We start from the raw sequence: 27,786 nt of genomic DNA on the forward strand, positions 1-27,786 counted from the left end.
TTATTGACCATAAGCAGTACAGTCAACACAACAAAAAATGTGAAAAAAATGTTTTGTTGCTAACCGAAATGCTCATTAAATCTTGTTCTTCTTATGTCAAAGTAGAAATTGCAGTTTGTATAATGGAATTTTTTATTGACTTTTAACAGCTCCCTAAAAGTACCCCAAACAATCGATTGATGCAGCCCCTTTATTTTTGTGATTCATTAAAATATTTATAGCCCTTTTTTAATTTGCAATGTTCATTTTTCAATGCTTTATTAATTCCTGGGATATTTGACATGTGTATGAAACAATAATGAGTAATGTTGTGTTTGGCTTTTTTCCCCTTTGGCGATTCTGATTAGAAAGATTGACTATGTCAAAGACTGTGCAGACACATTGTACCACGTGCTTTTCCAGGCACTGTCTGACTTGTTAGCAGATGACTCATCCAGTGGTTATCTGTAACCAGAGAAGCAAAAGGTCTACCCCCTTCTCCAGCATTACATACTCACAATTTCCAAGTTATTTTTTAAACAAGTTTTATTTAGGCAACTGGGATGACGATATTGTTACTCATCATTTTAATAAATACCCAAACCACAGCCACCACCAGAGAGAGCTCACTTCTTTCCAAGTATCCCACCCACTCTTCCCCATGTAAGTTCAGTTCTATAGATAAAATATTCAGTTCTGATGACTTTGATTATATTTTGTTCTCTTACTATATTTCTTTTGTTTATTAGTCTCATAATTTGGATCGATCTCTTTCTTATTCAGTTGTGGAAGTGATGACACCTGTACACATATAAGTAAATGGAGCTAAGCTATTGAAATTCCATAAAATAGTAAATCAATGATAAGTAGATAAAATAGGTTTCTTGTAAAATGTGTCTTTTTACACGTACATAAATTTAAGAAATTAATATTATGAATAACTGTATCTATACATTTTAGTATTTACATGAAATAGATAAATCTAACAAATGTAAAATGAATAAGAGTGAAGAGAGTTAAGAAAATTTAGGGGGGTAACAAGAATCGGTCTATAGAAGTAGAAAAGTGTGTTTTATGGGACTAAATTGATAGTACAGGAAGTAGGGCACTTGCCTTGCATGCAGCTGACCCAGGTTTGATCTCTGGTACCTCATATGGTCCCCTGAACACCACTGGAAATTATCCCTAAGCACAGAACCAAAAGTAATCCCTGAACACTCTTGGATGTTGTCCAAAAAACAAAAAAATAAGTTATGTTTTATCTAAGAAAAGGAGTATTGGTTTTATGTTAAAAAGTATTATAGATACTGCTTGTGTCTGCATTAATAAGCGAAGGATCATAATAAAAATATTTATGGTTGTAAAAATAAAAATAATTGATTATATACACATATAATTATATATATCACTTGATCACTTGATCCCCCGTTATTCATCGAATTACTCGAGGGGGTTCCAGTAACGTCTCCATTCATCCCTGTTGTGTGCTAGCGTAGCCCAATGGCATCTGTTCGTTCTAGGAACATGCAGAGCCTCAAACCAATCATTTAGGGTCTTGACGAAGAAGTTTGACCATCTTGTAGGTGGGCGTCCACGCGATCTTTTGACGTCCCGTGGAATCCAGTCAGTAATGGCTCTAGTCCAGCAGTTGTCTGTAAACCTCATTACGTGTCCAGCCCATCTGATTTTTGATGCCTTGGCAAATGAGACAGCGTCCCTGATTCTTGAGCGTTGACGGAGATCAGCACTCCGGATTTTATCTCTCATTTGAGTCAATTGTGATATTCCAAGCATAGCTCTTTCAATTCCTCTTTGAGAGACCCGAATAGCGTTCTCATCCTGTTTTCGTAGGGCCCAGGTCTCTGAGGCATATGTTAATGCAGAAAGAACAGTGGAATCGAAGAGATGTGCTTGTAGCTGGAGGTTCTTTGTCCTCTTAGTTATTTCTTCAACAAGGCATTCCAAGCCGCTCTCTTCCTCCTGCGCAACTCAGGTGCCAGGTCATTCATCATGTTGATTTCTCGACCTAGGTATATATAACTGTTGCATTCAGAGATGGTGGTTCCATTGAGAGCGAATGGAGCGTCCGGAATGAGGCTGTTTCTCATAAACATTGTCTTCGTAAGATTCAGCTGTATTCCGACCTTTCCACACTCAAGGTCGAAGTCGGTCAGCATTTGTGCCACTTGGCTGATGTTTGGTGTTATTAGAACGATGTCATCAGCAAAGCGGAGGTGGTGTAGTTGCCGACCATCTATCTTCACTCCCATTCTTTCCCATTCCAGTCGTTGCATGATGTTCTCGAGGGTGGCATATATATATATATATATATATATATATATATATATATATATATATGATTCACAGAAGCTGCGGAAAAGATCAAGAAAACCCAAGATGAGTTGCAGGAAACTGTTAGAAAACAACTGAAGGTAGAAAAGAGTCTGAAAAGAAATGAAAAGCATATCACAGAACTATGGGTGAAGACTTCCAAATTATAGTGCACACAATTTTCTTTGCCTCACATTCTTGCTCCTTTGTGCCTCCATGTTATATAGAATCAGTGGGTGCACATAGATTTACTTTACATGGATTTCCCCCCCTGTTTTTCCCATGTGGATGTTTTCTTACATTTTCCCCAGTGGATATTTTCAACCTTATAGAAACTGTTTTACTGAAACAATAAACAGTCTTAAACTCCATCTCATCTATTCTCAATAGTGCATTAATTAGTGCTCTAATTAAATTTTATTCCACATAGTTTTCCTCTGCATGTTTTACAAAATCATATTAAAACCTTTCACTTATATGTACTCTTCTTTTAAATTTAGTATAATTTTTAATTAAGAAAAATGTAATCTATTTTGAATATAAAACAAGTCCAGAAGTTGCTAGACTACAATTAGGTAATTAGCTACCAGCTGTTAGTTCTAAAGTAACAAGTGTTTGCCTGTGTCACTAATTATTTATACATAAAAATTTGCAGTTTTGCATTTTGGCAATTAATTAAATCATGCAGTAAAATTATGCATGGTAATTGGGCATGAAAGAACAAAATGCAAATAGAGAAGTCAGAAAAGTAGCCCTTTTAAAGTATATGTTTTAGGAACACAGTGAGTCTGTTGAGTAGATTTCTGAAATGCTTTTTTTATCCAACTAGTTTTGCAGCTAAGGTTTAGAGATTTGCTGAGAACTTTCTGCCTATGCTACATGCTCTGACTCATTTCTGGGTATTCCTAGGATACAGAGATGCTTTAGGCTCTGCCCACCTCTTTCTCTCAATGAAAGGTCCTGAATTCTCCTTTCAACTGCAAAAGTCTCTGGGAAGTGACTTGTTATCTCTCCCAATACCCTCCTTCCTGATAATGCTGTAAGCAAGCATGTTCTAGGAACTGTAGACACCTCAGGGAACAAAGCAAAGTCCCAGACATCATGGAATTTACTTTCCAGAGGAAAGAAACAGAATAAGTGCCAAGTAAATTCATGACAGTTTAGGTTGGCAAGAAGGGAGATATTCAATCATGAAGATGTCTTAGAGAAGAGCTTTATAAACAAAGAAATGGAAGGGTGATATCCTTAGAGTAACAAGTTTGATTCAATGACCAGTAAGGATACCAGCGAGGTGGAAGGGTCAAGTCCTCAAAGTAACATGTTTGATTCAGTGAGGGTAAAATCCTCAGAGTAACATGTTTGATTCAATGACCAGTAAGCATACCAAGGAGGTGAGGGGATGAAGTCCTTAGAGTAACATAAGTTTGAGTCAATGACCTGTAAGGATACCTGTGAGATGAGAGCAGAGGGCTACTTAAATTCAGGACAGCAGGAGCCCACTCACCTATGGTCTTGGGCTAGAGTACAAAGTTATTTTGTATGTTAGCCTGAATGAACTATGAAGTCAAGAGAGAGGGTTTTTTTTCTTTTTGGCGGGGGGTCACACCCGGTGATGCACAAGAGTTACTCCTGGTTCATGAACTCAGGAATTACTCCTGGCGGTGCTCAGGGGACCATATGGGATGCTGGGAATTGAAATTAGGTCGGCTGTGTGCAAGGCAAACACCCTGCCCGCCTCAAGAGAGAGTTTTGAAAATATGAGTTTAAGGTCAAATTGAGAGGTTTTATGCAGTCAGACCCTTGAACCTAACCTACTACAAGAGAGGCTTGTTTCAAAAGTTCTGGTGACAGAAAAGGAACATCTTAATAAGTTTGATATTTCATTTTAGTTATCAATTACTGTGTCATACAGGGCTTACTCCTGGATCTGTGCTCGAAGATAACTCCTCAAAATGCTTTGGGGACCATATGTAATGCTGGAACTCTGACTGCGGAGAATGCCTGCAAGGCAAATGCCTTGCCTGCTGTACTATCTGTCTTGCCCTTTTAACATACATTTGTTATCTCACCATTTTCATGAGTCAGATGTCTGGGTATGGCTTAAATGTAAACCCTGCTTTAGGCTATTTAAGGACACAATAAAGGTGTTTTCTGGAGCTGAACTGTCTTCTGAAAACTGAACAGAGGAAGGACTCTACTTCCAAGATACTTCACATGGTAGACAGAAAATTCAGTTCTTAACAGATTAAGAGATTGAAGTTGGTGTCTCTTATGACCTGTTGACAATCACATCTCTTGGTTCCTTGCCATTTGATGAGAGACACTGCAACTGAGACAGAGTAAGAGCAAGAGTGAATATGAGAGAGAGAGGATGAGAGACTGAACTATCAACTTGAAATTCACAAGTCAGCCTTTCAAAAGCAAATCGTGGAGTTGTTATTCCACCATTTTTACCATACGCTATTGTATAAGAAAAACTTACTAAATCCTGCACACATTACAATGGATTCAAGAAGGCAAGGATTACCAAGTTTGTTAATACCAAGAAGTAGGGATCATTTAAAATCATTTATATTTTATTATAATCTAGGTAGTATGGATACAACAGTGTTAACATTTACAAAATTTTTTGTTTGTTTGGAAGTCATGTCAAGCTGTGCTCAAGCTGTGCTTTCTCCTGAATCTGTGCTCAGGGGTCACTCCTGGAGGATTTTGGGGGACTGTATGTGCTTTGACCCGTGTACTATCTCTCGGGCTCCAATATTTATAGTCTTGATCAAAATAATTATACCCTCCATCAGTGACCAAATAGCCTCCTCGAATTACACTGTTTCATCTTTAGCCCACCTCCTATTTGACCCCTACTCTTTCCTCCATGGCTTGGGTAATCTGAATTTTTTAATTCAAGACCAAGGGTTTGTCCTTGTTCACTATTATGTATTCAGCAGGTGTCATATGTGTCCTATGAGAGTTGTCCTCTATTGCCTCTCTCTGCAGAATTGGATTAGCCTACAGCATCTTCAGTGTGCTTTAGACTGTCACCACTGCAGGCCTCACAGAGGACCTGGGGCAGTCTGAATTAGAGTAAGTAATCACAAATCACAAATCATCCTGTTATTCGTCGATTGCCTCGAGCAGGCCCCAGTAACGTCTCCTTCATCCTGGCCCTGAGGTTATATTCAAGGCTCTTTAGGAGAATGAGACCCATCATTGTTACTGGTATTTGGCATATTGGGTACGCCACGGGGAGTTTGCCAGACTCTGCCATGTGGGCAGGCTACATTCGGTAGCCTGCCAGTTTGTCAAAGTAGGAATGAGATGTCATAAGAGACTTCACTCTTTTCCTCTGGGAGCTGGTTTTTATAGTCTCAGAGTCTTGGCTCCTGCCCCCGCGCCTGGCTATTCCTTGCCGGGGCCCCTTGGAGGGGAGCGGGTAGAGCTTTCCTCCCCGCCCGGACCAGGGCCCCGGCAGCCGAAGACCTCCAGGACCAGCCACCACCATGCTGAGACCACTCTCCGCACACCTGAAGGTACAGGCAGAGGGACAAAGCCACGTGGGTTCCGGGGCCGAGATCTCCAAGCCTACTCGGATTGGAGTCGAGCATTCTCCACCCAGATCCTCCAAATTCCAGTAGGCGGGGGTCACACCCACCAACTGGCCCCCTGGCGCCGTGTAATCCCATCAGTGGCCAAGACTCTGAGACTATAAAAACCAGAGTAAGTAATAAGAAAATATTATATGTTTAGAAGATCTGCAATGTCCAGAAAGATTAGCAGTCATAAAAAAGGAGGCAGTTGTGACTGGAATAAAAAATTAATTCATCATATTCTCATTATGGGCTGGAGCAATAGCACAGAGGGTAGGGCATTTCCCTTGCATGCAGCCGACCCAGTTGACCCAAGTTTGATTCCTCCGCCCCTCTCAGAGAGCCCGGCAAGCTACCGAGAATATCTTGCCTACATGGCAAAGCCTGGCAAGCTACCCATGACGTATTCCATATGCCAAACACAGTAACAAGTCTCACAATGTTACTGGGCCCACTTGAGCAAATCGATGAACAATGGGAAGACAGTGACAGTGATTCTCATTATAGGTCTATGCAAATCCTGTTTATATTTTATTTATTTTATTCATATATGCCTTTGTTTTTATATTAGCCAAATTGTAATATAGTTTACATGAAGTAAGATCGACGCTCTTGAAGAATAGTGGAATCTAAGAGATGTGCCTGGAGCTGTAGGTTCTTCATCCTCTTAGCTTCTTCTTCAATGCTTTTGAAGGTGTTCCAAGTCGCTCTCTTCCTCCTGCGCAACTCAGGTGCCAGGTCATTCGTCATGTTAACTTCTCGACCTAGGTACACATAACTGTTGCATTCGGAGATGGTCATTCTGTTGAGAACGAATGGAACGTCAGGAACGAGACTGTTTCTCATAAACATTGTCTTTGTGAGATTCAGCTGGAATCTGAACTTTCCACACTCATGGTCGAAGTCGGCCAGCATTTATGCTGTTTGGCTAATGTTTGGTGTTATTAGAATGATGTCATCAGCAAAGCGGAGGTGGTGTAGTTGCCGACTGTCTACCTTCACTCCCATTCCTTCCCATTCCAGTCGTCACAAGACGTTCTCGAGGGTGGAACTGAAGAGTTTTGGTGAAATGGTATCACCCTGCCAAACCCCTCTCTTGACATCAATGATCACTTCTTTGTAGAATGGTGAGATCCTGGTAGTGAATCCGTAATACAGCACACAGAGGATCCTGATGTATTGAGTTTGAATGCCCTGATTGGCTAGGGCTTCGATGACTGCTTCTGTCTCAAAAGAATCAAAGGCCTTCTTTAAATCAATGAACAGAGTGGCATCTTGAACTCCCGAGAAACTTCAATGAACTTGGTTATTGTGTGGATATGGTTGATTGTGCTGAATCCTTTTCGGAACCGGCTTGCTGGCATGGTTGTCCTTCATCTAGTGTTCTGCCAAACCTATTCAGGATGACTCGAGTGAACAGCTTGTAGATGACAGACGATAGGCAGATTGGGCGATAGTTGCCAATGTCGTGGATGTCTCCCTTCTTGTACAGTAGTACAGTCCTGCTGGTTTTCCATTGGGACAGAACCTTGCATTCAGACAGGTAGCATATGAAGAGCTGAAATAAATAGCTTAGAGTCGAAGAAATAGCTAAGAGGATGAAAAACCTCTGGCTCTGGGCACATCTCTTTGATTCCACTGTTCTTCCTGCATTAACATACGCCTCAGAGACCTGGGCCCTACGAAAACAGGATGAGAATGCTTTTTGCATCTCCCAAAAAAGAATCGAAAGAGCTATGCTTGGAGTATCACGTTTCACTCCAATGAGAGAAAGAATCTGTAGTTCTGACCTCCATCGACATTCAAGAATCAGGGACGCTGTCTCGTATGCCAAGGTGTCGAAAATCAGATGGGCTGGATACGTAATGCAATTTGGAGATGACCACTGGACTAGAGCCATTACCAACTGGAATCCATGGGACATCAAAAGACCACGTGGCCGCCCACCTATGAAATGGTCAGACTTCTTCGTCAAGACCCTGAACAATTGTTTTGAGGCTCTTCATGTTCCTAGAATGAACAGACACTACTGGGCTACACTAGCACACAACAGGGATGAATGGAGACATTACTGGCGCCCGCTCGAGCAAATCAATGAGTAACGGGATGTCAAGTGCGTGTGTGTGTGAAGTAAGATCTACTCATTTAAGTGTAGGTAAAGGGGTAGATCTTATGGCATGTGAACTATATTATGATTTCGTTATCATAAAAACAAAGGGATATGTGAGTAAAACACATTGCAGGGCTAGGAGTGTGGCACAGCAGCCAAGTGCATGTCTTGCATGTATGAGGCTCTGTGTTCCATCTCCAGCACTGAAAGAAAGTCAAAAACAAAGCAAACAAAGTGTTCCGGTCAATGCTTTTAGTGTACTCACAAAATTGTATAATCAGGGCAGTTCAGAACACTCCCCCAAAGTTCCATACCCATTATTAGTCAAGTTCCATCTTCTCCCACCTTTGGCCCTTGGAAGCCATTCCATTTACTTTGTGTTTCTGTGAACTCATATCTTCTAGATAGCTCACATAAATTGTATTACACAGTATTTGTTCATTTGTATCTGGCTTATTTCATTTAGCATGCTTTCAAGGTTCTACCATATGAACCAGTACTTAATTTTTGTAGATAAATAATATGCAATTTTATGGAAATACCTTATTTTGTTTATCCATTCATCGGTGATTGACTTTATTTGTTTAGAATCTAGATTATTTACATTTTGGGGTTAGTATGAATAATGCTTCTAACAAAATTTATATACAAGTTGAAATATACACACATACATATATATACACACAAACATAAACAGATACACACATAAAACAAATATACAAACACAAAATTGCTGGATCATTATGTATTCTTAATATGACAGAATAGTGTTTGCTGGATCAACCTATGATCCCACAGCAAAGCATAAATATCCTATACTGCCTTAGCTTTTCAATATTTAGTAATCTTTAGCCTTCTTATTTTTCCAGGCCAACAGATGTTAGGTGATATTACATAGACATATTAATTTGTATGAATTAATGAATTGGAACATCTTAAATGTTTATTTGCATTTGGGGTTTCCTTTTTTTATAAATGTCCTGTTTCATTACCTTTTGCCCATTTTTGTAGGTGGCTTTCTATATTTTTTGTGATGATTTTAAAACAGTGTTTCTTGGTTTTAGATATTGTAATTCCCCCATTTCTAACATCTGTTTTATTTCAGTTTTCCTGTGATGTCCTTCATTAAACAGAAATACTTATTTTACTGTAGTGTTTTTAGTTAATTATGACTTATCTTCTCTTTGGAAGTCTTATTTAACAAATTCATCCATATGCCAAGACAAAAATTTTCTTACAATTTCATTTTTATGTTACATTTTTCCCTAGCATAATTATTTTTGAAACCACGGAGATGCCTTCATATAGCTTGTTCACTAGGAATCTGCATATAATGAGACAGTTTTCTGCATAAAATGAGCCAATTTTCCCAGCACTTTCTACTAATTAACCTATTATCTTCCATAATCTGTGGTGCCACTTTTATTGTATCCTATATCTCACATTTACTAGGGTCTCCTCTGAGCTTTCTTCTTTCCATAATCTACTGGAATTTGACAGTGCTTCTAGGACAGCTTTTGCTTGACTCCATATGCATTTACCTTCATCACTTTCTTCATGGCTAGAACAATAATAACTTCCCTCAAAAAGGAAAGTAAAAGTCAATTTTGCGATATAAGCCTGCGAACTGGCTTCCCTGCTGGATTGAGCAGAGGCACCACCTTTGCTGAGAATTAGTTACCGGATCAAGAGCATGAACATGTCACAGTACCAAAGGCCCCTTGCAGAGTTGAAAGCTCAATTCAGTTTCCAAGAATCTCTTCTTCACTTTTCTTTATTTGAAGGGCTTAAGTCAATTTCTTGCCTAGAAGGGCAGCAGAAATTTGTGCCAAAAATTACTATAAAGCAAAAGCTTTCAGGAACTTCTATCAAATCCAGTAGTTAACATGAATTTGCCCTTGTAACTCATTAGCTGTCTACAGATATTTCTATTATTCAACATCATTAACGAGAACAAGGTGGGTCTTATTAAAAAATCATAGGCTAAGTGTATACAAAAATCATCAGGCTGTAATTCAAGTAGTTTTAGTGTATGTTTTAAATTATCTCTTTGAATCTTTGAATCAACCACAAAGTTGCCATTATGACTAGTTATCAACTCTAGTTTATAATTCGTGCCATTTTAAAATAATAAAAATCTATAAATATCACTCAAATGTTTTATCTCCAGCTTGAAGCTCACTCACAGTTAGAGTCAACTGTGACTTATGATTGTCTGCAACTGCAATGCAAGGACATGTTTATGATCAGACAGGTTTGTACATTGCCTTTACACGGTCCTCCAAATAATCAGTTTCCTGTCTGTTCTCTCTTTTAATTCTGGGACATATATTGCTTTAAATCCTAGGTTCATATTTTCTCATATAAAATGTTTTTTGGGGGGGGAGTGAGGTCTAACTCACAGTACTCAGGTATTACTCCTGGCTCTGCACTTATGGATCATTCCTGGCAATGCTTGGGGAATTGTAGGTGGTGCCCACTTCAGCCGTGTGTAATGCAAGTGCCTTACCAACCATGCTATTTAGTTGGCCTCTCATATAAAAGTTTGAATTGATAGGTATTTTTCTCTAGAAGAATGATTATTTTATTGTATTCACAATACCATGCAAGTATTACTTTTTTATCTCTCAGAGTAATCCTGTGTCTATTAGCATTCTCCTCTCCCTAACTCCTAGGAGTCACTAATCTGCTTTCTATATCAATAGGTCTGCCTATTTGGACATTTCTTTTTGTTGCTTTTTTTGGGGTCACACCTAAGGATTCACAGGGGTTACTCCTGGCTTTGCACTCAGGAATTACTCCTGGCGGTGCTCCGGGGACCATATGAGATGCTGGGAATCGAACCCGTGTCGGTCGCATGCAAGGAAAATGCCCTACCAGTAGTACTATTGCTCCAGCCCCTGGAAATTTCTTTATGAAAGAAACATTTGAAAGAAAACTGTGACCAAATACAAATAACATCAGTTTTACTATCTTAACATTTTACATGAATGTAGTGTAATATTGTTCTTAACTAGAATGCAACAGGGATGAATGGAGATGTTACTGGCGCCCGTTTGAGCAAATCAATGAACAACGGGATGAAAAGTGATTACAAGTGATAGTGTAACAGTGTTAAGCATGTTAACTTTATTGTACCACTGGTAGCAAGAACTCCTTTCATCTTGGAAAACTAAAACTCTGACCCATAAATGACTATTCGCCATTTACCTCTCTTTCTGTATAGTGGCAACAAGTTGTTACTGTTACTGTGTTTGGCATATCGAATACTCTCGGTAGCTTGCCGGGCTCTCCGAGAGGGGCGGAGGAATCGAACTCGGGTCGGCCATGTTGGCCGCTTGTAAGGCGAACGCCCTACCCGCTGTGCTATCGCTCCAGCCTATCTATTTCTTTGATCCACTCCATATAAGTAGAATTAATTGTGTGTCTTCCTATGACCAAATTATTTTACTTAGTACAATGTTTTCAAGCTTCATCCATATTTAGCATCAATCAGTATTTAGACCAATTTTTATGACTCTACATGCAATTTTAGACCATCCATATTTTATCTATACATTCATCTATGTTGTCTACATTTCTTGGCTATCATTAACATTTTTAGGCAAGATTTTCTGTGGATATAAGTTCAGTTCTCTTGGACATACACCTAGGAGTAGAATTTCTCAGTCCTATATTGATTCTGTGTTTTATTCGGAGGAGCTGAAATTTCCCAATCTGGTTGCACAATTTTTCATTCTTTCATACATCCACTGTTCTCGTCCGGGATCTGGATTTTATAGTCTCTGACGAGAACAGTGCAGTCTCTGCCCCCGCGCCTGGGTGTTCCTTCCCGGAGTCCCTTGGAGGGGAGCGGGTTGAGCTTTCCTCCCCGCCCCGACCAGGGCTACGGCAGCCGAAGACCTCCAGGACCAGCCACCACCATGCTGAGACCACTCTCCGCACACATGAAGGTACTGGCAGAGGGACAAAGCCACGTGGGTTCCGGGGCCGAGACCTCCAAGCCTACTCGAATTGGAGTCGAGCATCTTCCACCCAGATCCTCCAAATTCCAGTAGGCGGGGGTCACACCCACCACCTGGCCCCCTGGCACCGTGTAATCCCATCAGCAGCCAAGACTCAGAGACTATAAAATCCAGATCCCGGAACCGCGCGGCCGCATTCGCGGCCGTGCGACATCTTAACAGAACTTTTTTTTAAAAGACATCTTATTGTCTTATTTCTACTTTGGACAAACTTGCAGGCTATCGAATGTAGCCTGCCCACAGGGCAGAGTCTGGCAAACTCCCCGTGGCGTACCAAATATGCCAGATACCAGTAACAATGATGGGTCTCATTCTCCTAAATAGCCTTGAATATAATCTCAGGGCTAGGATGAAAGAGACGTTACTGGGGCCTGCTCGAGACAATCGACGAATAACAGGATGATGAAATGAAATGAAAATGAAAATACATCCACAGTGTATGAAGGTTCTAATTTCTCTACACTCTTGACAATGCTTCTCATTATATATCACTTCAATTACCTTCTTAGTCGGTTGCAGCAGGAATTTCTTACCCACTTCCCACCTTCCCAAAAAGCAATTTCTTATTTTTTTAATTGAATCACAGTGTGATACACATTTACAAAGTTGTTCATGATTGGGTTTCAGTCATATAATGTTCCAACGCCCATCCCCTCACCAGTGTACATTTCCCACCAACAATGTCCCCAGACAAACAGCAAGTTGGGATATGGTCCAGTGGGGAGGGAGCTACACGAGAGGGGAATTTATGTGTCCCCAAGATATTCTGATAGGAAAGCTAGCAATTATAGATCAATTTTTCATTTTCTATGTTTTAAGAAAGGTCATTATGAACCTTCCGTTTTTTCCTGATGTAAAAATTAGGTAAGTAGATAGCTCAAATAAACAGCGTGGTAATGGGCAGGACAGAGCAGGTCCACCTTGGGTTGAAATCCCATATATCTCTCTTTGGACTAGCTATCAAACCTCCTGGGTCTGTTTCTTCTGTAAAATGAGGTAAATTACCAACAAATGAGATGTCTGTTAAAGAGTCTATACACATCTGGTGCAGAATAGGCACAAAGGAGATTTCCATTTATTTACCCTTTGATTCCTACTAACTTTAATTGAATTTTCACTAAAATTTTACTTGATTTCAATCCTCTTGAGGCCTGAGGCTTCTTGGGACAGATAACAAGAAAAAAAACAAAGAATAGTGAAAGTAGACTATAGACGGAACATGATTGTCGCTCAATGCCTCTATTGCAAACGACAGCATCCAAAAGGAGAGAGAGAGAACAAAGTGGAATACCCTGCCACAGAGGCAGGGTGGGATGGGGGGCTGGTGGGTGGGAGGGATACTGGGATCCGTGGTGGTGGAGAATGGGCACTGGTGGAGGGATGGGTATTCGATCATTGTATAACTGAAACCCAAGCACAAAAATTTGTAAGTCTACAACTGTACCTCATGGTGTTTCACTAATAAAAAATTTAAAAATAATAGAAAAAAACAAAACCAGAATACGCAGGACACTTTCCTGGAATGATGAACTTGCATGTTACAGTGTTTTTATAGAGATGTGACATAACAAGCTGTGCACCTTGAACTCTTACAGTTGTCATGGTAAGTAGTGTTTTCTTTCCATAGCAACTAAAACCACAGATAATTATACAAGTGATGAGGGTTAAAAAAATAAAACTAGAGAGTAAATCTTGACTTTAAAAAATGCACCAAGCTCCCTCTCTTATGAGGGAGAAGAAATGGGTGAGAGCCTGAAATCTCAGGCTAGAAATGCGTGGCAAGCACAGAGTGGTGCCTTTGAAGGAGTTAGGAAGGATGAAGCGGGAAAGGAAGTCTAAGCTTAGATTGTGGAGAAAAAGACAATCAAACATCTATCATGCACACAGTTTGCCCGCTAAAGGGAAGCCCCATCTCTCCCTGAATTTTGAGGGCTGGTTAGTCCAGAGGAGTCTAGAAGAGTTCAAAACCCACTGCTATTGTCTTATCCAGAAATTTGCACTCTGGGTACTGGTCAAGGACAAGGACTCACAACTAAAACTGACTATAGTACATTTTTAAAAGTTTAGCCTTTTTAGGAACTTGGAGTGGGGACTCAAATGTCAAGTCAGAGCCATCCGTATCCAGAAATCCTGACCACCTGACTATCAGTGGTGTATAAGGGGACCACACACTCACAGAACAGACCTCTTTGATGTCTGTTAAGAAGATAAAATGGATACAGCCGCAGAGAAGGGCCTCATAGAGGGCTGACTCCACAGCTCCCGGAGAAGGCACCAGCTTCCAAAAAGAGCCGAGATCACCGGGAAGTCCCGGATGGGGTAGGTGCCGCATCCCGCCTCCCCCAGATGGAACCCCGGTGACCAGAAGCCTCCACAAGCATAGCACGAGTATGCGGGAACTAGGACTTTTCCTCCAAACCGCCGGGACCATCCTGGCCCCCAAATAACCTCTGATCAGGGAAGTCACGCCCACGGCCCGCCCCCCAGCGCCATCTTTACAACATACAGCTGCAGAGAAGGGCCACATGGAGGGCTGACTCCACAGCTCCCGGAGAAGGCACCAGCTTCCAAAAAGAGCCGAGATCACCGGGAAGTCCCAGATGGGGTAGGTGCCGCATCCCGCCTCCCCCAGATGGAACCCCGGTGACCAGAAGCCTCCACAAGCATAGCACGAGTATGCGGGAACTAGGACTTTTCCTCCAAACCGCCGGGACCATCCCGGCCCCCAAATAACCTCTGATCAGGGAAGTCACGCCCACGGCCCGCCCCCCAGCGCCATCTTTACAACATACAGCTGCAGAGAAGGGCCACATGGAGGGCTGACTCCACAGCTCCCGGAGAAGGCACCAGCTTCCAAAAAGAGCCGAGATCACCGGGAAGTCCCAGATGGGGTAGGTGCCGCATCCCGCCTCCCCCAGATGGAACCCCAGTGACCAGAAGCCTCCACAAGCATAGCACGAGTATGCGGGAACTAGGACTTTTCCTCCAAACCGCCGGGACCATCCCGGCCCCCAAATAACCTCTGATCAGGGAAGTCACGCCCATGGCCCGCCCCCCAGCGCCATCTTTACAACATACAGCTGCAGAGAAGGGCCACATGGAGGGCTGGCTCTACAGCTCCCGGAGAAGGCACCAGCTTCCAAAAAGAGCCGAGATCACCGGGAAGTCCCAGATGGGGTAGGTGCCGCATCCCGCCTCCCCCAGATGGAACCCCGGTGACCAGAAGCCTCCACAAGCATAGCACGAGTATGCGGGAACTAGGACTTTTCCTCCAAACCGCCGGGACCATCCCGGCCCCCAAATAACCTCTGATCAGGGAAGTCACGCCCACGGCCCGCCCCCCAGCGCCATCTTTACAACATACAGCTGCAGAGAAGGGCCACATGGAGGGCTGGCTCCACAGCTCCCGGAGAAGGCACCAGCTTCCAAAAAGAGCCGAGATCACCGGGAAGTCTCAGATGGGGTAGGTGCCACATCCCGCCTCCCCCAGATGGAACCCCAGTGACCAGAAGCCTCCACAAGCATAGCTCAAGTATGTGGGAACTAGGACTTATCCTCCAAACCGCGTGGCCACGTAAGACATCTCTGTATATACAAAGTGATCAATGGGAAGTAAATCACCCAACGTTTCTCCCTGAAAACCAGAGTTAAGTTTGGAGCATGGCCACAGCCCCAGAAGCACAAGGACTTAATGCAAAACCCAGCAGCTTGGAGCAGAAAAGTGAACGGACTATGCGTTAATCCAGGCCATCATGTCTGCCCGGAGGGGAAAGGGTATTGCTCCCTTCCGCCCTCCTCCCTCTGGAAAGAAAGATGGTGGCCACATGGGAGCCTTGTGGAGAGCAGGTGTGAGCCGGGGGCACGGGGGCGACAAAAACCTAATGGGAAGGGGGGCGTTCCGGTCCATCCTTCACGTCCTACCGAGGTCACCAGTCGCCCCCCATGAGCGGCTCTCCAGCACGGGCACGGCCCCAGAAGCACAAGGACTTAATGCATAACCCAGCAGCTTGGAGCAGAAAAGTGAACGGACTATGCGTTAATCCAGGCCATCATGTCTGTCCGGAGGGGAAAGGGTGTTGCCCCATTCGCCCTTTCCTCCCTGGAAAGAAAGATGGCGGCCGCATGGGAGCCTTGTGGACAGCAGGTATGAGCCGGGGGTGTGGGGGCGACTAAAACCTCATGGGAAGGGGGGCGTTCCGGTCCGTCCTTCACGCCCTACCGAGGCCACCAGTTGCCCCCCACGAGCGGCTCTCCAGCACGGCCACAGCCCCAGAGCACAGAAACCAATCTCTTAATTATCTGACTCTCAGTAGAAATACTTCCAGGGTTAATTAGCAAAATAGCGGAAATCCAAAACCAACATTTAATTCTTAAACCCAGCTGTAGAAAGCGAATCACTTCACAATGCTTTCTCAGCATGTCTGATTTGGGGTGAGGGGGTAAACTCTAAATAATAGTGGTTCATCTTTTGTTGCAACAATGAATCTAATCAAAGCAGATAGAGTGTCAACTAGAATTCATCTGCCTCGCAGGCATTGGGAGGGGTGGGGTGGGGGTGGGGTTTTATTGGGGTTCTTCGTGGTAAAAAATAAGTAATGGTAAAGGGAAAGGTGTTTGATATTTGCATGACTGAGACCTAAACCTGAAAGCTTTGTAACTTTTCCCACAGTGATTCAATAAATAAATAAATTATAAAAATTAAAATAAAAATAAAAAAAGAAGATAAAATGATTTTTATGGCAATTGGAAGACTTTTAAGTTACCTTAAATCAGGATGTTTTTTGCTGCAAATGCTCCAAGAGCATTAAGGCTCTCCGTTTCTTCCTTTCTTACTTCCTCTTTTCCTCTCTTTCCTTTCTTTCTTTCTTTCTTTCTTTCTTTCTTTCTTTCTCCATTTCTTTCTTTTGTTTTTTAAAAACTAGATTACTATGCGAAAGTTTCTGTTCATTTCCTCGCCCCATTTTTTGATGGGGTTGGGTGATTTCTTCTTGTGGAGTTTAACCAGTACCTTGTATATCCTTGATATCAACCCCTTGTCGGATGTGTATTTGGTGAATATCCTTTCCCATTCTGTAGGCTGTCTTTGTATTTTGGTCACTGTTTCTTTTGAGGTGCAGAAGCTTCTTAGTTTAAGATAGTCCCATTTGTCTATCTCTGTTTTCACTTGCTCGGCCAGTGGCGTGACATCTTTGAAGATACTATTAGCTTCAATATCATGGAGAGTTTTGCCGACTTTGTCTTCAATAAACATTATGGATTCTGGTCTGATGTTGAGGTCATAAATCCATTTTGATCTTACTTTTGTGCATGGTGTTAGGCAGAGATCTGAGCCCACTTTTTTGCATGTAGCCATCCAGTTTTGCCAGCACAGTTTATTAAAGAGGCTTTCCCTGCTCCATTTCACTTTTCTTGCCCCCTTATCAAAGATTAGATGATTATATGTTTGGGAGGAAATGTCAGTATATTCAACTCTGTTCCATTGGTCTGCAGCTCTGCTTTTGTTCCAGTACCATGCTGTTTTAATTATTACTGCCTTGTAGTAGAGTTTGAAGTTAGGGAGGTTGATTCCTCCCATTTTCTTTTTCCCAAGAATTGCTTTAGCTATTCGTGGGGGCTTATTGTTCCATATAAATTTCAGGAGTGTTTGCTCCATTTCTTTGAAGAATGTCATGGGTATCCTTATGGGGATTGCATTGAATTTGTACAGTGCTTTGGGAAGTATTGCCATTTTGATGATGTTGATTCTCCCCATCCATGAACAGGGAATTATTTTTCCATTTCCTCGTGTCCTCTTTTATTTCCTGAAGTAGCGTTTTGTAGTTTTCTTTGTACAGGTCCTTTAGTTCCTTAGTTAAGCTGATTCCTAGGTACTTGATTTTCTGGGGCACAATTGTGAATGGGATTGTTTTCTTGATGTCACTTTCTTCTCTTTCACTATTTGCGTATAGGAATGCCATGGATTTTTGGGTATTGATTTTATAGCCTGCCACTTTACTATACAAGCCTATTGTTTCTAGGAGTTTCTTGGTAGAGGTTTTAGTGTTCTCTAAGTATAGTATCATATCATCTGCGAATAGTGAGAGCTTAATTTCTTCTTTCCCTATCTGGATGCCCTTAATATCTTTTCTTGCCTAATCACTATTGCAAGTACTTCCAGTACTATATTGAACAGTAGTGGAGAGAGTGGGCATCCTTGTCTTGTCGAATGGCAAAAAGGCACGTGAGAAAATGCTCTACATCACTAATCATCAGAGAGATGCAGATCAAAACCACAATGAGATATCATTTCACACCACAGAGACTGGCCCACATCCACAAGAACAAAAGCAACCAATGCTGGCGCGCATGTGGCGAGAAAGGGACCCTCCTTCACTGCTGGTGGGAATGCCGGCTGGTCCAACCCTTTTGGAAAACAGTATGGACGACTCTCAAAAAATTAGAATTTGGTCTGCCATTTGACCCAGCTATAGCACTCCTGGGAATATATCCCAGAGAGGCAAAAAGGAGTAGTCGAAGTGACATCTGCAATTGTTTGTTCATTGCAGCACTCTTTACAATAGCCAGAATCTGGAAAAAACCTGAGTGCCCAAGAGCAGATGACTGGTTAAAGAAACTTTGGTACATTTACACAATGGAGTACTATGCAGCTGTTAGAAAAGATGAAGTTATGAAATTTACATACAAGTGGTACTACATGGAAAGTATCATGTTAAGTGAAATGAGTCAGAAAGAGCGGGATAGACACAGAAAGATTGCATTCATCTGGGGAACATAAAGCAACAAAAAGGGAGACTAACACCCAGGAATGGCTGAGATTAGTACCAGGAATTTTGCCCCATGACTGGAAGGCCAGCCACATGTGCTAGGTGAAAAGGAAGCTCAGATAGAGAAGAGAGCACCAAATAAAGTGTTTTGTGAGGACCCTCCCAGGGTGGGAGAAGCATGCTAAAAGTAGTCTATAGACCAAACATGATTTCCACTCAACGCCTCTCTTGCAAAACAAAGTACCCAAAAGAAGAGAGAGAGAACAAGGGGGAATACCCTGCCACAGAGGCAGGATGGGACGGGGGGGATGGGGGGTGGGGGGGATGCTGGGAACCGTGGTGATGGATGACGGGCACTGGTGGAGGGATGGGCACTTGATCACTGTATAACTGAAACCCAAGCACAAAATTTGTAAGTCTATAACTGTACCTCATGGTGTTTCACTAATAAAAAAAAGAAAAGAAAAAGTTAATGTGAATTTTCATAAACCTTTATAAGCCATCAAAAAATCAAAAGTAAACAATGTCTATGGAAACGGAAAAAAACTAGATTACTAGTTTATTAAATATAATGTTCGGGAACATCTAGATCGTAGACTTAACTATGAGCAAAGTTGAGGGAGGGGCACCTCCTAGGTTCTGTTGGTTTCTAAGTTTTGTATTATTTTTTATTCTATTGTGAATGAATTACATTTTTTGTTTCTTTTTTTATTTTTTGGGTCACACCTTGATATGCTCAGGAGTCACTCCTGACTCTGCACTCAACAATTACTTCTGGCAGAGCACAGGGTACCATATGGATGCCGGGGATCGAACCCAGGTTGGCTGCATGCAAGGCAATTGCCCCTTTCACTGTACTATCACTCCAGCCTCTTTTTTGTTTCTTGAATCAAATTTTTTATTATTATGAAATGTATCTCTATATCTGTGGTAACATTCCTTGTTCTGCATTCTACTTTGTCTGGTATTAATACAGTTGCTTCATCTTTCATATAGAGTTTGCATGGAATCTGTGTTTTCCTTATTTTACTCTTCAATTTTTAGCTTTATATGTAAACGTGTTTCCAGTAGACAGGGACATTCAACTTTATTTCCCAGGTAAGACAATGGTAAGACAATTTTTACTTTTTTTATGTAGGAGTACTGCTATTTATTCAGCCACGGATTAGCTGATTGAATTGGGCATGAACTCCACCTTACTTTTTTCCCATAATTTTATTTTTTCTTCTTATATTTATCTATTGAATAACTGTGGGAAAAGTTACAAAGCTTTCAGGTTTACGTCTCAGTTATACAATGATCAAACACCTTTCCCTTCACCAGTACTCATTTTTCACCACCAAGAACCCAATATACCCCCCTCCTACCCATCCCAATGCCTGTGAGGCAGATGATTTCTACTTAACATCTTTCTACATTGATTACATTCATTATTTCGACAAAAGATGCACCATTATTGTTCAGAATTTCCCCCCCTCCAACAAAGAGTATTGCTGAAAAGGCATTGTGAAATACTTTGTTTTCTATAGTTGGTTATGAGAATCATTTAATGATTTTAGATTTCTGCAAAGAGCCAGATAATTACGAGATTGGTTTCTGTGCATCTGGTGTTATGGCTGTGCCGGAGAGCCGCTCGTGGGGGGCAACTCGTGACCTTGGTAGGGCATGAAGGATGAGCCGGTACCGCCCCCCCTTCCAATGAGACTACAGTTGCCCTGTAACCGCTGGCTCATACCTGGCTTTCCAATAAGCTCTGAGACTGCGGCCACCTTGCTGCCTGGGGGGATAAAGGCAGAAGGGAGCAACACCCTTTCCCTCCGGGGGAGGCATGGCGCCATAGTTTAACACATGGTCCATTCACTTTTCTACCACAAGCTGCCGGGCTCTGGACTAAGTCCTTTTGCCTCTGGAGCCCTGGACGTGCCAGAGAGTCACTCGTGGGGGGCAACTCGTGACCTCGGTAGGGCGTGAAGGACGAGCCGGTACCACCCCCCTTCCCATGAGTCTGCAGTTGCCCCATCACCGCTGGTCATACCTGGCTTTCCAATAAGCTCTGAGGCGGCAGCATGGCCATTAAGCAGCTTGATCAGGAGCCAGAGAGGCCGTTTGTAGGCAGTGACTTGGGGTCTTGTTGGGATGGGGAGGAAAGGGCCGGTTCCACCCCATCTGGTTAGGCTCCACATGTCTCGTCACAGTCAGGCCCAAACCTGACTGTCCAGTGGCCCCTGGAGGATGGTGGTCACTGGGCCGCCAGGGGGAACAGGCCAAGGCATGAAACCTATTCCCCCCTGGAGTGGCCCAGCGCCAGTAACCTACTGCAGGAACAGGACACATTTCTGCCAAAAGCCTTTAGGTTCAGAGATTCCTTTCTGAGTCTCTGAGATCATGGCCATTAAGCAGTTCGATCAGGAACCAGAGAGGCCATGCCTCCAATTATATAGCTGGGCTGGAGGTGGTTTGTGGGTGTGTCTCCCACATACCTAACTTTTGGCTGTTTACTTTCTTGGTAAACTTTGCCCCAAGTTTTTGGGGTCTGGCCAAAGGCACAGCAGTAATTTAGGGGTACCTGAAAGTCTGATGGTGCCATCAGAGGCTGCTGATGCCCTCGCCTCAAAGGTACAGATTGACCTGCTGGTGGCACCATACCTCCGGACAATTTTCACTTTTAATTGAAATTTTTTACTATTTTTAGTCAATGTAAGAATTGATCTACTTGAATTAATTTTTCTATTTTTTGGAAATTTAGGAGTAACTTTGGGACATAGCACACCCTCTGAAAGGGAGTCATTTGTGAGGAGCAAAGTATGGGTGTCATGATGACAAGGGAGCATCCAGAGCTTCTTGCCACAGCATTTAATGAATCTCAGAATCCTCAGTTAAGAAGTGAGAGACTTGGGCCTGACCTGTAGGGTAGAAAACTCCTAAACATTCCTATTACCATCTACTCTTGTCCTTCCTTATGAGAGACACCTTAGAATTTTCACTGGCACCCTGTAAGATAGAGGGAGTAGATGAGTTCAACACTCTATAGTATTCTTTCTGTGCTAAACTGTATGAAGACTAAATGTTTCTGTGCTAAACTGTAGGAAGAATAAATGTTTAGGCTTTCTGTGAACATTTATTTTTGTAACAATGACAAATGAAAATCATAAAAAGATTAGAAGCACAGAAATAATTTATATATTTTAAGGGCAAAGTGTTGCCATACCACATCCACAACCAGTGCTGATATCCCTCAACCATAGTACATAGTACATAGGATATTCACCGTACCACTGTATCACTGTCATCCTATTGTTCAGCGATTTACTCGAGCAGGCGCCAGTAATGTCTCCATTTTTCCCAGCCCTGAGATTTTTAGCAGCCTCTCCTTACTCGACTTTCCCAATGCTACCTACCATATTGGAGACTCTTTCAGGGTCAGGGGAATGAGACCCGTTATTGTTACTGTTTTTGGCATATCGAATATGCCACGGGTAGCTTGCCAGGCTCTGCTGTGTGGGCAGGATAGTCTTGGTAGCTTGCTGGGCTCTCCGAGGCATATATATATATATATATATATATATATATATATATATATCTCACTGCAAGTATCACTGTCCTCCTGTTGTTCATCGATTTGCTCGAGCAGGCCCAGTAACATTGTGAGACTTGTTACTGTGTTTGGCATATCAAATACATCACGGAGAGCTTCTGACTGTTCTACACTCTGACTATGAGTGTAGAACAGTTTAGAGGGGACAAGAGAGGGAGTGTTAAGGAGCTTAGGGAAAGGGAAGAGGGTGACAGACTAAAGTGCTGTGCATGATGGTGAGAGAATGGATTCACACACCTTCCCCCCCACCCCCCGAGATAATTTTAGAAACAAAAATCATCTAGGGCTTTTAACTGAGAAACAATTCAGCTACATAGGCAAGACTTGGATTCTAGAAGCAGATCTTGTGTTCAGTTACATCTTGGATTAGTGGAAACTTGTGTGCAGTAGCTAACAAAATAGAGACCTCCCACTATATACTTCATGTATAAGGAAAATTATCCAATATGGCCTACCCGAGTTCGATTCCTCCGCCCCTCTCGGAGAGCCCGGCAAGCTACCGAGAGTATTCGATATGCCAGACACAGTAACAACAAAGTCTCCAATGGAGACGTTACTGGGCCTGCTCGAGCAAATTGACGATCAACGGGAGGGCCTTTACCTTTACCTTACCTTATCCATTGACTGAATTATTAAAATTCAAAATGAAACAAAATTGCACTTCTTACATTCCCTTTATGCATTTGTTACTGAACATAAGTAAAACATACCATACTTCATGAAATAGAATGCTCTTAAGTGATTAATTAAACTATGTGATTGACTCCAACTCAATACCACGCAATTGGGGTAATATGACACTTCAGGCTACTCAGTCATGAATTTGAGAATTTGAGAATCAGTAGTCCCCTATCAAGTGTGAGATTTAATTACCATTCATGATTATGATTGATATTATAAGTGATATTCGATATTGAAAATGAATGTCAAAACATTTAAAATTTAATAGAAACAATGATTTTAGCTCCAAATTACATTTATTTGAACTGAATAATGAATATGGTGTTAGATTTCTTTACAAGGACCAAAAGCGAATTTGAAAACTTCAGATGCTGTTTCGTTTCTAGTGTTTAATAATTTTGTAGTTAATATAATTTTCTATGCATAGAAATAATGAGGGAGCAAATTTTTTCTAAAACATTTTCTCATTAACTGACTAGAATTTTTTACATAAACAAGAATGGGAGAAATGATGGTTATCTGCTCCAAGTACGAGTTTTTTGTTTTGTTTTGTTTTGTGTTGAATGATTCTCGAGAACAATTTTAGTAATGCAGGAAAAAAATAAGTTGTGCTTACTCCAAATAAATTATAAAACAATTTCTTACTATGAAAACAAATGTTTCCAAGGCAAACTTTTTATGTTATTATATATTAAATGAACAATAAAAGTAATGTATGAATCACAAATACATTTGTGATTCATCCATGAATCACAAATACATTTGTGATTCATACATTATTTGCATTTTAAATGAAAATATAATCACTTCCCATCTATTCACTGAATATTAATCTAACTAGTCTGTAAGGATCTCTGTGGAATACTGAAATTATAAGTAATGAGGTTATGTGTATGCTAGCAAAATACTTCTACCAATGTAACATGGAGTTTCTATTGATAGGTAGGCCAAAATAAACCAAAACACATTTTATATTTTTGTGGAAAAGACACATATGTAACACTGGTATTTTAGCAGTTTTGTTTATGCCAGTGCACCAACCCAAGTTGCTTTTAAGCAGTTTTGTGAATTTCATAGAATAGCCCGGCAAGCTACCGAGAGTATCTCGCCCACACGGCAAAGCCTGGCAAACTCCCCGTGACGTATTCGATATGCCAAACACAGTAACAACAAAGTCTCCAATGGAGACGTTACTGGGCCCGCTCGAGCAAATCGATGAACAACGGGAGGACAGTGACAGATACTATTTTTAAATTTTATTTTCATTAGAACTGTTTCTGTAATTTACTGTAACTTACACACAATCGTGTATCCTTTCATATTTTTCCTTCAAAAAGAATCACCTGCTGTTAATTTGGACTTTCTATTTGATACATATTTGCTAAAATAATACTTGAATGTAAGCTACCTTTATTGCTAAAAATGAATAGATAGTGTTAGTTGGAAAAGTGCATTACTATCACAGGTCCGAATGTTTCATAGGTACAAATTTGAAGTAGCTGCTGCTCCCATAACTGTTTATGTTTCTCTTCAGTTTGAACAGGAAGGAAGAATCAACACTTAATTTAAAAAGGTCAGAATTAACAAGGTGCAATCCTTTAAACAAAACTCATTTAACCACATTGTTTTAATGTTTCTAATGTTATCATTACTTGATTTCACTTCTTTCTTCAAATGTCATCAAATAACAAGAGATTTTAAACGTTGTAATAATCACCAGCTCTTGTTGCTGCTATTAGATGACAGGAGTTCTGCAATTTTATGTCATTGAAGTGGCTTTAAAAATTCTGTAAAGGAATGTACTTTTTGTTAAGTACTTATTAAATACACTTGAACAATATATATTAGTTGCTTTGGGTAGTTTCTGCTTAGGAAACATTGACAAGACAAGTAAATGGTATCGATTAAAAGTCTTCTCCTTTCAACTACATATTTACAAATACTCCCTTACATTAGCTGATTATGGAACAAAGAGTCAGGAGGAAACTGTTAATATAAGAAAGTTGGGGAACATAAAGTAACAAAATAGGAGACTAACACCCAAGAATAGCAGAGATAAGTATCAGGAGGATTACTCCATGGCTTTAAGGACAGCCGCACACACTAGGGGAAAAGGGAGCTCAGATAGAGAAGGGAGCACCAAATAAAGGGTGTTGGGAGGTTTCTCCCAGGATGGGAAATGCGTGATTAGAGTAGACTATTATAGTCGAACAAGATTGCCACTCAATGTCTCTTTTGCAAACCACAGCACTCAAAAGGAGAGAGATAACAAAGAGAAATGCCCTGCCACAGAGGTAGGGTGGAATTGGGGGGAAGGGGGGTGGGAGAGATACTGGGATCAGTGGTGGTGGAGGATGGGCACTGGTGGAGGGATGGGTATTCGATATTGTATAACTGAAACCCAAGCATAAAAATTTGTAAGTCTACAACTGTACCTCATGGTTTCACTAATAAAAATTTAAGAAAAAAAAAGTTGCCAGAGTGACAGTACAATAGGTAGGGCTCTTGCCTTTCCCATGGCCGACCCAGATTTACTCCCTAGCACCACATAGAGTCCCCTGAGCCCTACCAGGAATGATCCCAGAGTACAGAGCCAGGAGTAATCCCTGTGCACTGCCAAGTGTGGCCTAAAAACCAAAATAAAAGTCAATTCATGATATTTATATTTATAGGTGAAATTTTCAGTCTATGCTTCATTTTTGAAAACCACTGCTAAAATGATCAGTGAACCCTGAAAGTAAATTCACTGGGAAGAAATTTCATGGAGATCTGTACCATGAAAGCTTTAAGTCACTTAAGAGAAGACTTTGGGAAATGGAAAAATATTCCATGTGCATGAATGGGAAAAATAAATATTGTTAAAATGTCTATCTTACCTAAGCTAGTGTGGCCCCAAGCCAAAAAAAAAAATCCCTGTTTTGAATGCTTAGACATCTCAGTACTGATTGCACATTCATGTGGAACAAATCCTAACAGTATTTTAAAACACAGAATTTCGATCAATATTTTTTAAAAAGCAGAGGAGAAAGGGAAGCATGGCGAAATAGGGCCAGGGACTTAGACGTAGGGGTGTTGTGGGAGAGTGATATTACTATATATCAGAAGCACAGACTCAACAACCATAAAAGCACAGGACTGAAACTACAACCACCAAACTTAGAACCGGGCCTCCGTGCCTGGGCAGGGAGGTGGGCGAGGATGAGGCTGAGGACGGAGTGCGTATGGCATGGGTGGGAACATGGGAGGAAAGAGATGGACACTGATTAAGCTCGTGCGGGAATATTTGTGCTTAAGACTCATCTATCAGTAACTTTGTAAATCACAGCTCCTTAATCAAATTTAAAAAATTTTTTTAAAGAAAAAAAATTTAAAGGCAAAACCTGAATTAAAAAAGAAGCAGGAGGGGCTGGAGCAATAGCACAGTGGGTAGGGCGTTTGCCTTACACGCGGCCATCCCCGGTTCGATTCCCAGCATCCCATATGGTCCCCTGAGCACCGCCAGGGGTAATTCCGGAGTGCAGAGCCAGGAGTAACCCCTGTGCATTGCCAGGTGTGACCCAAAAAGGAAAAAAAAAAGCAGGAACAAGTCCCACTTGAAGTCTAGTTTTAAGAGCTTCATATTAAACTCACTAGTCCAGCGGTTTATTTGTAACATTAGCATGAAAAGAAGGGTACATCTAAAGATCATTCATTAGAATGGTTGCCATCCACCCCCCAGATTTATACAGCAGTATGGTTGACAAATAAAAATGATAGCCGTTTACGGTATTTTGTAGTGTTCTCGTCAATGAATGCATTGTGACATCATTGGGTGTCCAGAGTTTTTTTCTTCCTTGTTTTTTGTTTTCAGGGGGTCACACCCGGCAGTGCTCAGGGATTACTCCTGGCTCTGTGCTCAGGCGTCACTCCTGGCTGGGCTTGGGGGACCCTATGGGATGTGGGTGCAGAGATTGAACCCGGACTGGCCATGTGCAAGACGAGCCCTCCGCCCCTTATACTATCTCTCGGACCTCAAGAGTGTCCAGTTTTATTTTTTGGAGGGGATCACACCCAGCCATGCACAGGGGGTTGTTCCTGGCTCTGTGCTCAGGAATTACTCCTGGTGGTGCTTGGCGCACCAAATGGGATGCCGGGGTTCGATCCTGAGTTGGTGTGTGCAAGGCAAATGCTCTACCCACTGTACTATCGCTCCGGCCCCAAGGGTGTCCAGTTTTGAAGTCAGAATTTCACAGGACATAAAAAAGTTCTGGAACTTTGTCTGCAACATGTCCTCCCTGTCGGAAGTCTGGTCACCATGATGAATAACAATGAACACGAATGACGTTGGCGAACTAATATTTAACAGATCAGGTACAACCGGAATGAGACGAGATAGATTTGTTTCCCAGGGAAGGCCTGGTTGGGCCCCCCAGGGGTCCCGTCTGGCTCCACATTCCTCCTCTGCGGTTATGCAGTAGTGCTTTGGGGTCCCAGCAGTACGGAAGCCAGACTCGGATAGGAATCCTGCGATTCCGGGTCCCCAGCATCCCGGAAGTCAGTTCCCTGAACCCCAGTTCCGGAAGGGTTTCGGAGCCGCCCACGACACCTCCCCGTCTAGGCGGAAGTGGGCCACTCTCACTCCGTCTTGGCTGGTGCTCAGAGGACATCAGTGGAGGTAGGGGACCGGGCCCTCCCCCAATGTCACTCCGGGACTTGGTTGGGCGGCAGAGAGCAC

This window comes from Sorex fumeus, unplaced genomic scaffold, assembly GCF_029834395.1.
Source record: "Sorex fumeus unplaced genomic scaffold, SorFum_2.1 ptg000075l, whole genome shotgun sequence".
Lineage (NCBI taxonomy): Eukaryota > Metazoa > Chordata > Mammalia > Eulipotyphla > Soricidae > Sorex > Sorex fumeus.